Source organism: Octopus bimaculoides, chromosome 4 (genome assembly GCF_046866305.1).
Source record: "Octopus bimaculoides isolate indiv1 chromosome 4, ASM4686630v1, whole genome shotgun sequence".
Taxonomy (NCBI): domain Eukaryota; kingdom Metazoa; phylum Mollusca; class Cephalopoda; order Octopoda; family Octopodidae; genus Octopus; species Octopus bimaculoides.
The window spans coordinates 41,642,089-41,657,498 of NC_142931.1; the positions used below are offsets into that span (position 1 = coordinate 41,642,089).

General features: G+C 36.5%; 1 protein-coding gene across 1 annotated transcript in view; it reads right to left on the reverse strand.

Annotated features, from left to right (window-relative positions):
- LOC106883713 (katanin p80 WD40 repeat-containing subunit B1) overlaps positions 1-15,410 on the reverse strand; it is a 53,849-nt gene that overhangs the window by 23,369 nt on the left and 15,070 nt on the right. The window lies entirely within an intron of this gene.

The following is a 15,410-nucleotide window of genomic DNA, read 5'->3' on the forward strand; positions in this document are numbered from 1 at the left end:
CAATGCCACATAGTGGAATCAAAAATCCAGAATCTTGAGGTTGCAAAGTGAACTTCTTAACTATTCAGCCACACAGCACCTACAACAACAATATCTGTGATATTAATACTGAATAACACTCAAATCAAGATGATCGTTCAACCTACAGCCAAATCTTCCTCAAATCACACCCTACCATATTGATAAACAATGAAGTCTTTGGTGGCTGATGCCAGTGCTGCCTCACTGGCTCCCATGCTGGTGACACGCAATAAACACCATTCATGTGTGGGTCAATGCCAGTGCCGCCTGACTGGCTCCCTGTGCCGGTGGCATGTAAAAAGCACCATCCAAGTGCGGTCGATGCCAGCCCCCTCGTGCTGACTGGCTCCTGTGCTAGTGGCACGTAAAAAGCACCATCTGAACATGGCCAATGCCAGTGCCATCTGACTGGCTCCCGTGCCACTGGCATGTAAAAAGCACTCACTACACTCTTGGAGTAGTTGGCATTAGGAAGGGCATCCAGCTGTAGAAACATTGCTAGATCAGATTGGAGCCTGGTGAGGCCTCCTGGTTTGCCAGTCTCCAGTCAAACCGACCAACCCATGCTAGCATGGAAAACGGATGATGATGATGAAAGACCAAATCATTTCAGCTGAAAAGACTTTGGTCACAAGTTTGAATGATTAGTGCTCGCTTGGGACTCATCAATGACATGAATATAGTTGCTTTTTCTATGTCTGAACCCTTAGGAGTAAGTTAGTATAAGATGATTCTTATTTAGTATACCAAATGTTATACTTCAAGCATTTTCTCTGTTTCTAATGGATGCAAACTATAGAAAACAAGAGTATCTGAAATGTTTCACCAATTAAATAGGAACCTTACTACAACCAGATATATCTCAGGAGAAGCACAACTGAGCCTATTGCTAACAAAAGGCTCAAGGGGAAATTATAAAAACTTCTTTAAATTATAAACTGCTGAACCAAGTTTTAAAAGAAGCTAAGCAGTTTTAATGAAGTTAATTCAAGTCAAGATTTCTGTCATGGTGTAAAGCCACAAGCACCAACCTTCTTTGCATTTGTTGATCTGGAGATGGACTTTGACAGAATAACTTATTAGTCTGCTGGGTGCTAATGCAACAAGATGTAGCAGAATGATTTGTAAGAACTGTGCAAGTTGTGTATGTTGGTTCAGTTCACAAGTTTAATAAAGAATTTAGCATACAAGTAGGCAGCCACCAAGGCTGTGTCCTTAGTCACCATTTATTTTAGTTCCAAAGGTTACAAAACAAGCTCTCCAGAGCATTTATGAAGCTGTTCTCATAGCATAGCAGAGCAGAGGTCATTTAACTGTTGCAGAAAAAGTTCCAAACTTGGAAGCATGATCTAGAGTTCAAAGAACTAAGTGTCATCATGACAACGACCAAAGTTCTAGTTGATAAAAATAAGCACTAAATTCAAGTAGAATCTGGGAAGCTGTCATGTTGAGACATAGGAAGAAAGTGAGAAGTTAATACTATGTACTCATTGTAATAGATGAAAAAGAGAGAAAAAAAGTGGTGCAGTGAGATCTCTGGAAGGTTGACACTGAAGCACAATTTCAGCTGTGATAAATGAAAGAATAGCTAGCAGTGTGAGCAGCCATGAGATCAAATGTAATGTGCAAGAGAGAAAACTATGCTGAAATGGGCAAGTGATGCATACTGAAGGTTATATAAAGTGCAGGAGGCTCAAAGTGAATGGAAACAGTGAAAGTAGGAGACCCAGGAAGATGTAGGAAAATGTGGTAAAGTCTGATCTCAGAATGTTGAGCCGCATGAGATTGGTGTTCTGTAGTGCTGGAGAAGACCTGCACTCCAGTACAAGCATGACGAAATGAACATTAAACTGGTAGAAGTGACTGAGGTTGGATATGGACGCATGTGTATGTGTGGGTGAGTGTGTTGTGTACACATGTGTGTGTAATGTGTGTGAAGCACATCTAAACCTCTCATTTAATATATCCCTGTCAAGCCTACATCTGCTGCTTCCCCACCTTTTAATACTATTCATCTTTCTTTCATTCTCTGTATTAAGCTAACAGTATGATGACAATGTACGGTTGAGAAGACCTTTTAGTATTGTCAAAGACACAATAATCTTTCTAGCATTGGTGGCACCTAGTACACACTAAAGTAGTTGGTAACAAGAAGGGTAACCAGTTATAAAATCCAAACTAAAAATGAAATAGTGGGTCGCTCACTCACCTAGGCAGTAACTCTGAATAAGAGCTGATTTGCACAATGTCCAAACCAGGCCCAAACCAAAAAAAGATGGATTGATGTGGTTTAAAAGAATAAACAGAAAAAGAAAAAAAATGGTTGATATTTCAGATACGTCATTACAAATTTATCAATAATCAATAATTGATAAATAATTCAACCAGCAACCACATCTTCATATGACATACAGAAATATTTCAGTATGTCATCCAAAGACATGATCAGTAATAAAATATCTGAAACACCAGCTATTTGTTTTCTGCTAATTCTTTTAAACCATATGTGGCTATACTTACTCCTTCACAGCCCTAATCTATATTGATGCTCCATTGATAGTATAATATTACTGTGGGAGTTAATGTAGCAGGAATCCGAGTCCCCAATCTTCTATGATAATTTGCCATGTATTCAGCGCATCACCATCAGAGAGAGAGAGAGTGTGTGTATTAATTGTTGGTAAGAATGCAGCATATGATTTTGCAACCATAATATACAACCAAGTACATTAAAGATTACTCAATACTGTGTCCTACTTTTTGTGTTAACAGTGCGATTCAATCACTTTTAGGTTATCTCTACAGATTTTCTATTGAATTTAGAGCCTGCATTGAAAGTCATGATGTTTTTTTTATATAATATGTCTATGCAAACAAAGTGATCAAAGATAGAAACATAGGTAATGGGTGTATTTGCATATTTCAGGAGTTCTTGCTCCTTTTTCAGCACCACATCCCACCCATTAACTATCCATGAATACACGGCTTAAATAGTCACTAAGTTTAGCAATGTAACACTATTGGAGAGACCAACTTACATATTTAATACATTCCTGGCAACAGCTACATACATATTAATTGCTGGTAGGAACACTGTTGCATGTGTGTGTGTGTGTGTGTGTGTGTGTGTGTGTGTATGAACGCACATGCAAGTTTGTGCATGTATGTGAGTGTGTGTGACCCTTGTCTAATACTGCATGATAATTGTAAACAAGAGTCGCCATACAAGTGGTATCATTTACCCCTAATCCTCTGTGGAAATATGTTTAGCCATGGGAGAATACCACCTTGCTTGAAAATATATGTGGGTTGGCATTAAAAAGGACATTCTGCTGTAGAAAATCTGCTTTGACAACTTCCATCTGACCCATGCAAGCATGGAAAAGTGGACATTGAAACAAAGACGATAATTATACATAGTTTTTGAAAAACTATAAATACGTAAATGGCTCTTAAACAAAAAAAAAAAGGTTTAGCTCAAATAGAATTATAAATTAGAGATTTTAAAGAGTTCAAGATAACTCGTAATTAATCAGTAAGAAGAATACAAATCACAGGATATATAGACTTTATTTATTTCATATTGCAATTTGTGAACAATAGCATTGTTGGTTACAGCTTTCCAACAGGCCAATGACTGGTTCATGACATTTCTAACAACAGGGATACCAAGGAAGTGTTATCAGGTGCTTTTCTTTTCTTTTCACTTTACTTATTTTGATTCATGCTGATATTAATATCTTTGATGATATGTATCCCAGTTATAAAGCAACCAACTTGCTAATTATGCAGGTTCATTTTCTTATTCCCCTTATCTGTGGTATTTTGCTTTAATCCTCTTTTCAGACAAGGTTAAAAATTCAGAATGAATGAGCAGACCATAAAAACAATGGCTCAACTAATTACTGTATGATCTCAATCTAAAAATAAAGCATGACAAAACATACAGACATTACTTCACAAACAAAAAGTGTTTCCAGCTGAAAAAATAAGGTGTGTGGGAAAATGTCTATTCTATAATTTCACATAAGTCAATGACAAACTACTGAAATTTCATTATTTTATCCTCCACATCTGTCGGGAATTTTTTATGCAGTGCATGTCTGCTGACTGAGACGCAATTCATGTCAGTTCATAAAGCAGGCACTGCAGCTACATGACATTTTAAATTAGCTATATCCCAGTTCCTCAGCAATTAACTGAATGTGAGCGCAAACAGTTGCATGTGTAACAATATGGCCATTAGAACAAAGTTCTAAAACCCACTCCTTAGGTTTTGTTTCCCTTCCCTCATAAGGAGCCAATATAACTTAGTTTGTTTTGTTTTCTTTTTCCCCAAAGCATGTGTTGAGGTATTTCTGAATGTGTCTTCTTTTGAGCTCAGTCTCTTAGTATTTTTCTGTAATACCAAATTCATGTTTCTCTGTGCAGTCCAAATTTTGTTTAACAGTTTCCCAGTATGGTCACAGCCCCAGGCTGAAACCAATTAAAGAATTAAAGAGCCACCAGTTACTTTCAGCTTGGGCTTTTGCATCATAGAGGTTCCATTTTTCTATTCTTTGGCATGGTGTTGGGGTATACTATTTAAACCTTATAAATCATTGGTGCAACATAAAAAGCGCCCAGTATACTCTGTAAAATGACTGGCAATAGGAAGTGCATCCAGCCGTAGAAACCATACCAAAGCAGGAAGTAGAGCTTGGTGCAATCATCTATCTTGTCAGCTCTTGTCAAACCATCCATCCCATGCCAGCATGAAAAGTGGCTGTAAAATGATAAAGACAGTAGTGATGATAATGAAGAACAATGATTATATTTTATTGACAAGTGGTGATTGCAAATTTAAAGTATAAAAACTTCATTATAATTTTATTATAACCCAGTTGTCATGAGTCACTTCAAAGTTTGTCTATCAGCAATTCACAGCGAACGTAATCTTAGCCACACATACATTTCTTGATGCAAGTTTACATTAACCAATCATTTCTTGAAAAGGGACAACCCCTGCCCATTTCCTTGAAAAAGTTACATCTGACTGGTAAACCTTGTTTGTAAGACAACCTCCTATATCCAGAATCTTAATCAGACAGAAAAACTCCCACCTTATAAGCAGGAACATGTGATACATGTGTGTGTGTGTGTGTATGTATATATATATATATATATATATATATATATATATATATATTGGCTCACACACACATATACAGCAGGCTTCCACAAACACCTAATTCTTATGGCTAACTCTGTTGAAGAACTAGAGAAAAGATTCCAAACATGGAAGCAAAGTCTAGAATTAAGGTTCTTAAAAGTAACCCAGCAAAGACAAAGTTTTAGCTAACAGGAAAGAAAACAGGACTCTACTGCCATCTAGGAAGTAGTCGTGTTCAATATACATAAAAGGAATAGTTAGGAACTTTAAACTTATAACCAATACAAGCAACATGTAGTCAATTCAAATAAACAAACAATTAAAAAACAGAGAAAAAAATGAATGTGAGGGCATGCACAAGAAATATATTAATTGGGCACTCGGTGAAGGAAGAGAGTCGTTGTTAACATTTCAATCATAGCTCTTCGTTGGAAACAGGAAAGTCCAAAGAGAAGGAAGGAAAAATAAGGAAAAATTGCCAACAATTCACATGTGGTTACATTTTTGAAGTGACACCCAAAAGGCACAGTGGCATCTCAACCAGCCTATTCTTTATTGAGCATGACCACTTCCTAGTCAACAGTTGAGTTCTGTCTTCTTTAATTAAAACTTTTGTCTTTGCTAGGATTATTTGAAGGAATCTTTCAACAGATTCAGCTGTGAAAATTAGACCATTAGCATACAAAAAATCACAGACTGCTGGCCTTTAACTCCTTTCTTTATGGATTAGATAACAAAATAAACAGGAAGGAGCCAAAAATGTTCACCATACAGACAGTATTTTATACATGGCCGGCATGGCTCTCACAAAAAATTCATCTGTACTCAAATTTTTAGTGCCTATCCAGTTACAGAGTATAGAACACTGTGAAGGCTCGCTTTCAAGTTAATACATGCCAAGAACCTGTAACTGTCTCACTGAAGAGAATACATGGTGACTGTATGATGCTTGTGTACAAAGTACAATATTGCAGAATAGTGAGACATAGGTACTGAATCTGGAGGATATGTGAAAGCCAAAAAAGAAATAATATGAACATACTCCACTGAATATGTAATGTCAGTACACATGAATGAAGGAGTACAACTGGACCAAGGGGGGAAAAATGGTTTGAGAGGAATCAGCTGAAGTATACAAGACAAAAGACTGCATTGGTACAGATATGTAATGCAAACGATGAATGATAGTCAGGTGAATAATATCAAAGTGGAAGGAAGATGCAAAAGGTGAAGAAAACTAATGAAAATGTGGGAAGAAATGGAGACAGCTTATTTCAGGATGCTAAATTTTTCAAAGATGATAAAGGGTTGTAACAAGTGATGAGATGTAGTGCTGCAGAAGACCCAGGGGGATTAAGATAAATTATTACATAGTTTAAAGCACAAGTAAATCCAAAACTCTGTTTTTTGGCATAATCATAGTATGAATAATACAATAAACAACTGTGAAAGTACAAATTAAATCTAAAGAAACTAAATGTCCCATTCTCCACCATCACAAAAAAAAAAAAAAAAAAAAAAATTTTCAGAAGAAAAAAGGATTTTATCCTTTATATCTATACTGTTCAGTATCTATGCATTGAATAAAATTTATCTTTCTACTTGTTCTAATTCCATTAAAATAAAATCAATTTTAAAAGGTTAACTGATAATTTACTTGAATTTGAATGATTTTTAAAAGATTTTCTATTTATCTTTTAATTACTTTTGAAGGAGTAGGTTTCAGTAAGGCATGTAAAATACTGAATAAGCATAAACTAGACATAAATTATATGTCTAATAGCACGAAAAAGCAAAACAACTGAGTAAAAAGCAAAACAGATCAATGACAAATATTGACTAAATTTAATAGGTAATAAATCATGTCTTTATGTATTAGGTCAGTGCAACATCACTAAAGATATTTATCTTTAAGTAATATGTCAAGGACAACATATAAGCTTAATTGAGTCCATCTTCTTCCAAGCTATCAAACATAACTAAACTGACATGTGAAGCCAGCCATTTAAAGGCAGAAGAATAAGAAGTTGTGATACATGTACTTTTCTAAAGAATGTTTGCAACATAAGCAAGATGCATCATTACTCTTACAGCACTGAGATTGGGTTGCTGATATGGTAGGCAGAAAACTTATCGCCATTCTGCAGCGTTTGCATAAGCAAACTGTAATTTATATAGACATTGTAGAAATTAGTCAACCAACCAATTCATTAATAATTCACAACCAAAAGAAAAGTCAAGTTAATATATTAGTCTACTAACTCCTAGTAAATGATAGATCATAGCATCATTTTCCTGGCAATGTTTCCTTAAATATTTAATTTATTCAGCTCCAACTATTAGCTATTGTGATGTTGTGTGTGCATGTGTGTGTTTGCGTACATGTACGTGCGTGTGAGCATGCATGCATCTTATCTATACAATAGAACCTTTCCAATATACATAGAATGACATTTGTAAACAATGCGCACACCATCGAGATATAAAAAACAGAATACAGTAAATGGCAGTTATTAAACTAAATGATGGAGCAAATCAATAACAAACTGCTGGATTAAGCCATATGCAGCAATGAGATATCAACATAATGTAACTATATGCAACCAAGATATTTTATCACAGTGGTAATAGAGATTTTATCGTGGTCCAACAATAATCAGAAGAACCTATAATGGTCAAAATATCTATAATATTTGCACAAGTGCAGTAGAGCAGTAGAAGGCACCCAATGAATGAAGATCAGCTTCTAATTCTCAGTTGCAGCTGCTCCATGGGATATTGCTAAAGCGCTTACAAAAACATAAATGTCACGTCTATTTCTTCTATTCCGTAAACCTGAGGCTTTGTGCCAAGTTAAAAGCACCTAATACAGTTTTCATGATGACATTAAACGCGAGACCAAGCGTAGCATAATTGCTTTTCCTTTTTTTTTTTTTGCAGACCCAGAGAGAAATTGTAATACCACACAGAAAGCCACTTGTATTGCTTTTATGCTGAGAGCCATAAAATTTACAGTACTTATTTATAGCTAGATCATGATCATTGAGTGTTAAGTCACTTCTTCAGAGGCGAACGGTGAAACATATCCTGGCTGGACATGAACCCATCAACCATTTGGTCACTAGATCAATACACTCGATCATGACACACTGACACAACTGGACAAGTAAACCAGTACTCTCATGACAATTACCTACAACATTCATAGGTATTAATTACAAAGAGGAAGTGAGAAAAAGTTAAATAAAACCTATTTCTCAATTCCGTTTAGCATTACTTCACTATTACTAAAGGTGATAGGATGACAAAACAAGTGCTCTGGAATTGGTACTTATTTTGCAAGGTTCAAATCCTGCCCGATTGGAATTAAACTAATCAACAGCTCCATTAACATGTCGCTTTACACAAAGATAAGAAATCATTTAGTTAATCACTTACGTAATGTTTACCACTATGGTACTGTTGTATTAGTTTGGTGAGGATACATATTGCTTATATTGAACTATATTGCCTGTGTTAAAACAGCAATTTCTATAGATTCTGATAATATATAACAAAGGTCTCAGTTATGGTATTTATAATATTCTTCCAATTAGCATCCTTTGATATTTTAACTATACAAGAGGATTATAACTTTGGTGCCAAGAAACAATAAACTACTCTGAACAAATATACTTATGTGTCACAATACACAAGTACAGACATTGCATAGGATTGTGTGTGTCTGTGTGTGAAGGAAAGAGAATGTGTGAGAAAGACAGTTGAACTTATTCATATTGATATGTGAATTTTACAACCTTCATTATAACACTGGTACTTCCATCATGCCTTTCATTGGAAAACTGTTGCACATAACTAAGTGCAGGCATGGCTGTATGGTTAACAAGTTCACTTTGCAACCATGAGGTCTTAGGTTCAGTGCTATGCACAGCACATTGGGTAAATATCTTCTACTAATGCCTTGGGGTAAACCAACTGTCTCATGAGTGGAATTAATAAAAACATGAAATGTGTGTGTGTGTATATGTACATACACATGCACACATATAGTGTATATGCACATTGATACACACGCACATATATACATATACACTCACACATATATATATTAGAGTGTGTGCACTAATATACATAGATCATCTTTATTGAATGTGTTCTCTTCCTGTATGAGAAATTGCTTTACTTTTCTGTGTAAGAAAATTAGAGCATTTGCCATTTGCATGATTAGTCTTCACCAGAATAGATATTTTAGTTAGAGCTATTTTCATTTCTAATTCATACAAAGATTTCACTATATTTCCCATTCAACTATTAACCTTGTACTGAAGTATGGGAAATCCAATTATCACACTGTTACTCCACAAAATGAAGGGTGGGTTTGAATAGAACAGAGAATATGAGATTGATGCAGGATAGCTGTTGGCTATGATACTGTGTCTTGTCTGAGAATGTCTCCGAAATGTCACAACCTAGAATTCAGTAGTCATCAGAGTAACTTGAATTAATAGTTAGCATTTCTATAACCTTTTTTTGCCAACTCATTAGATAAATCACTATAATTATAATAAATGCCTACTTTTAAGAAATAATACAGTGGTTAGTGACAAGATCTAAGCTGTTAACATTTTTCCTGATTGGTCACGACATCGCTAGAATTTATTGACTTAATTTCAAACAAAATGATTATTCTAAGAGCTAATGGTAATTAACAATTCTTCCATAATAATATAAATTACATAGTTTTTCAGATTCAAAAGTTTGCCGGGTTTGTGAGAGCACCAAATATTTTTACAGCCAGCTGCTTTATCTTAAAATCAACAAGTAAATAGAGAAGAACTCCACCATACAGCCCAAGGCCATCTTCAGTGGAGTTCACTCAAGTGTAAGTAGAATCTCTAGGTTTTCTAGTTCATTCCTCTTTGTCCCCAACACCAACTTCAGAGGCTCTAAAATAAAGTCATAGGAGCAGTCTTTTTTTCTCTGAATATGTCATGACTCCTGCCCCCCAAAACTAGGCACACTGAATCCAAATATTCCACTGCATTTATCCTTGGTATGTCACATCTTTCAAGTGAAAACAACAGGAATGGCATCCAGCTGTAGAAACTATGCCAGATCAGCTTGGAGCCTGGTGCAGCCTTCTGGCTCGCCAGCCCTCAGTCAAACTGACCAACCCATGCCAGCATGAAAAGCGGATGTTAAACAAAGATGATGATGATGAGCAGGAGGAATGCAGATACAACAAATGATAAGAATGTACAGAAAATAGACTTCCTCAAATGTCTGGGGGCATCCTTACAAGTAATAGATAGCTTCTGTTACCTAGGCGACGAAGTTAGCAGGGGAGGAGGAAGCTCTGAAAGTGTAGATGCTAGAATAGGAATGGGCTGGGCAAAGTTCAGAGAGCTACTACTTCTCTTTCAGGGTGTGAGGCAGATTGTATGATGCCTGTGTACAAACAGCTATGCTACATGGCAATAAAACATGGGTTGTGACTACTGAGGACATGCAAAGGCTTGAAAGAAATGAAGCCAGCAAGTAGCACTGGATGGATAATATCAGTGTGCATGTACAAGAGAGTGTGACTCATTTGAGAGAAAAATTGGGTGTAAGAGAAGACTGTGCTGATATTGTCATGTGATGCATACAGATGAGGATAGATGCTAAAAGAAGTACTGATCTCTAATTGTGGAGAGAACCTGTGGAAGGAGCAGACCCAGGAAAACATAGGACAAAGCAGCGAGAAATGATCTTCAGATATTGAGATCCACACTGACAAGATGACTAGGTTCCAAGACTTCTGGCTATTTGTTGTGCTTGACTTGAGAAGACATGCCAAGCTAAGTAAAATCACGGCCATCCATACATACAGGCATATCCTTTACGGCCATGCACCTTCTCACTCATTCACACACATCTGTCCTCTGTCAAAACTACTCCACCCATCCACTGCAGGACCTTCCACTCTTCCTCACATGCCTATCCGCACATTCTCCATGCCTACACATGTCTCCCATCCTATTCAATCTACATCTGCTTACACTATCTTTCTCTTTTCTTCACTGTGCCACTCGTGTTAGACAGGTGATAGTGGATCTGCTTTTGTGCAACACCCCCCCCCACACACACACACCATCTGTATCTTTCACAGATCACCCATTATTGACATTCATCACTCACTCTCTTTCTTACCATTGACCATCCCACCATTATTATTCTATACTACTAGCCATTGATCTTTCTCACCTAGGTCACTCATTATTCACATCCATCATGTACTCTCCTTCTTGTAAGTAACCATTACTCTTCTGTACTACCAGCAATCACTTCCTCTCCCACCAGGTTTCTCAGTATTGGCATTCATTACTTTCTCTTGCCAGTGACCATCTATATGACTAATCACCATTCACTCTCTTTCTTACCAGCAAGCGTATCACTGCTATCACTGCTTCTTTGGCATTACTGTCTCTTACATTACTCCTCCCAACACTTGTGAAATAAATTTTGTCTAATGACTGGCTATTTCCCAAGAAGTAGTTAACAGCGTCTGTTATGTATGTGACCTAATGAGCAGTGAAGGAGAGTGTACTGAAAGCATAGCAACCAGAGTAAGAATGGGTTGAGAAACTTCAGAAAGCCCTGCCAGTAACAAAGGGCTTCTCTCTCAGATGTGATACTTGCGTACAAAGTCCAATGCTGCATATTAGTGAAATATAGGCTCTGAATACAGGAGCTACTGGATCCTATAAAGGAGCTGTTGAGGTAGCGAACTACGAAACGTGGTTGGAGTTCCTTTGTCGTTGCTGTCTCTCTTACATTACTCCTTCCAACAGCGTTTTCCATGAATCCCTTCTCATCATACTGTCACTCAACTGTTTCTCACTACGTACATCTTCTGTCATTACTCTGTTCTATACATCCTATGGGCCACATTGCTATAACCAATGTGCAAATTACAAGGTGACCTAATTTGCCCTGTATTAGTTTCTATTTAGAATTAGTCCTACTACAACACATGTGGTCTATCAATGCTGCAGCATACAAATCCATCCACATCATCTGCAATTTTGATACAGTTTTACGATTGGGTGCCCTTATTCAGAGTTACTGTGAGCTTTGGGGCCCATATTGGTAGTGTCTTTGGATCAGTATAGGAGTTTGCAGTAGCAAGGGAGAAGGTTGCTTGGCTATGAGAGGAAAAGATGATAAAGCGCTACTTTCATATAGCATATTATGTACAATGTACATCAATGTGTCTCCATATATGAATGAGAATATATATTTATATATATATATATATATATATGTGGATCAGAACGGCTTGACTCAAACAGAATTTGAATCAAACTGTTTTGATCCATACATGTAACTCCTGATAAATGTGTTGAGTGTCTTTTCTTTCGTTTGTTCACTCACTCGTGTGTGTGTGTGTGTGTGTGTGTGTGTGTGTGTGTGTGTGTGTGTATATATATATATATATATATATACACACACATACATACACACACATACACACACACACACACACACACACACACACATATCATCACCACTGTTTAACATCCATTTTCCATGCATGCATGGGTTGGATGGTTCACAGGAGCTGGCCAGGTAGAAAAACAACCCTATGCTACTGTGTCTGTATTGGTAGGGTTTTTACAGTCGGGTGCCCTTCCTAACACCAACCACTCTGCAGAGTGGACTTAGTGCTTTTTACACACATACAAATTAATATAAAAAGCTGGGCGCAATATAAAACCATAAAATAAAGTGACGGTTAAAGTTTTCCTTTATATATTTATACATATATACTTGTAGAAAGAAATAAAGATTTGTGTGTGTGCATGCACACATATGTTTATGTATGCATATATAGGTATTCACAAATGTATTCATGCACATACAGACTTATACCTACACATATCCCAGAAGACTCTAGGGGAACAAAGAAAACAAGTCAGTTCATGGCTACAAAAAAACTTATACATCAGTCAGTCGACAGTTTCATTGTAAATGTAATTAAAACTGGTCTCTATGTTTATTATATTTATAGCCAGGTGACTTTCAGATCTGAAACACCAGCACCCCGCATCAAACAAGAAAAGCAAACAACTGAAACTCACTGTTCTGGTTTTTTCCTTTGAGTTGTTATAAAAACTACGAAACACGACGCTATACACACACACACACACACACACACACACACACACACACGCGTGCGTTTAAGCACACGCATGTGTGTGAGTGTGTATATCAACTGCAGTATTTGACTTGTATTTTGCTTTATGAGGCCTGAGAGGATAAGAGGCAAAGTTGACTATGGCAGGTTTTGAACTCAGAACATAAAGAACCAGAGCAAATACTGCATGGCATTATGTGGAATACTATAACAATTCAATAAGTATAATAACAATAATCCTTTGTACAATAAGCACAAGGCCTGAAATTCTGGGGGAGAGGACTGGTCGATTACATCAACCCCAGTGTTTCACTGCTACTTAATTTATCGACCCTGAAAGTATGAAAGGCAAAGTCAACCTCGGCAGAATTTGAACTCAGAACGTAAAGCTGCACGAAATACCACTAAGCATTTTGCCCAGCGTGCAAATGATTCTGCCAGTTCACTGCCTTAATAATAATAATAATAATAATAATAATAATAATAATAATAACAACAACAAATAATAATAATAATGGTTTCAAATTTTGCCACAAGGATAGCAATTTTTGGGGCGGGGATAAATCAATGACATTGACCCCAGTGTTTCTCAGGTACTTAATTTATTCACCCTGAAAGGATGAAAGATAAAGTCAACCTTGGTGGAATTTGAACTCAGAATGTAGCTGTGGGCAAAATACTGCTGAGCATTTCGCCCGGTGTGCCAATGATTCTGCCAGCTCACCACCTTAATAATAATAATAATACATAACAATTGCTACTACTATGCCACAAGGTCAGGAATATTGGGGGAGGGAGATCAGCCAATCAAATTGATTCTATTTGACCCTGGAGAGATGAAAGATAAAATTAACCTCAACAGAATTTGAACTCAGAATGCAGTGACAAAAAACAAATGCCTCAATTATAATAATATGAATAGCAATAATGTTTAATATGATTACTAATGAGCACAAGGCCATCAATTCTATTGCAGGCAGTTCAGTCAATAGTCTATCTTTGTATTTGATTGGAATCTATTTTATTGATCTTCAGAGGAATGAAAGAAAAAGATGATTTCTAACACGAGTAAGAGACCACACTTTTTTTTCTTTTTAAGGGAAGGGATATAATCATTTTAAGTTGAGCCCCCAGTACTTTATTGGGGCTTATCTTATCAATCTTCAAAGAGATGAACAATACAGTTAACCCAGCATGATTTGAACTCAGAATATAAAGGGACAGAATTAAATACCAAATATTTTACCCAATGTTCAACCATTTCTGCTATCCATCAGAAACAAATGCTGCTGATATTCAATAGTTTTGTGAAATTATAAAACCATAAGGATCCAACGAAATCATTCTACATGTGCCCTCTCATAGAACTCCACATCAAAGGTATGTTCTACAACATATATTGCCATAGTCCTGTGTTTGCAGGTCCTTCCATCTGGCACCGATGAATTTTGAAGGATGAAAGTAAAGTTAGACACAGCAGAATTTGATCTCACAGTATCAAAAACCAGAACAAATACTGCAAGGCATTTTTGCCCAAACTGGATTTATGTAATTGTTGGAATAATTTGTTTCATGCTAAATGCCTTTCTAACATATCACTAACTACTTAGCTGTGAACCAGAATAGCAATTTATTACTAGCCTGACTGGGGTCTGGCTTTTAGAGTTATGTACCTTACCAAGGAGCAAAACAATACCAGCACTAAATTAATCATCCAGTTCAGCTTAATGAGCTTAGCATTCTTTGTACTTAAGATGGGCACAAAGTGTGTGCTACTTAAAGAAATTACTTGTGATATACTGACTATTATAAAGGGAATTAAACAGCATCTAAATGAGCGCCACTGCTGCTTCTTCAGTTACAAAAATGTAAATCTGGGAGATATCAGATATTTCTTTTGTAAATGGATGCTCAAGCAGTAGGGACATGTGAAATGAAAAGATAAGATATAAATGGAACAGAAGACAGTTGAGGTACATTGTCATTGTAAGATAAATTGCCAAATTAAGCTTGTAACAATATGTACTGAATAAAATAAAAGTACTCTGGTTAAAAAGA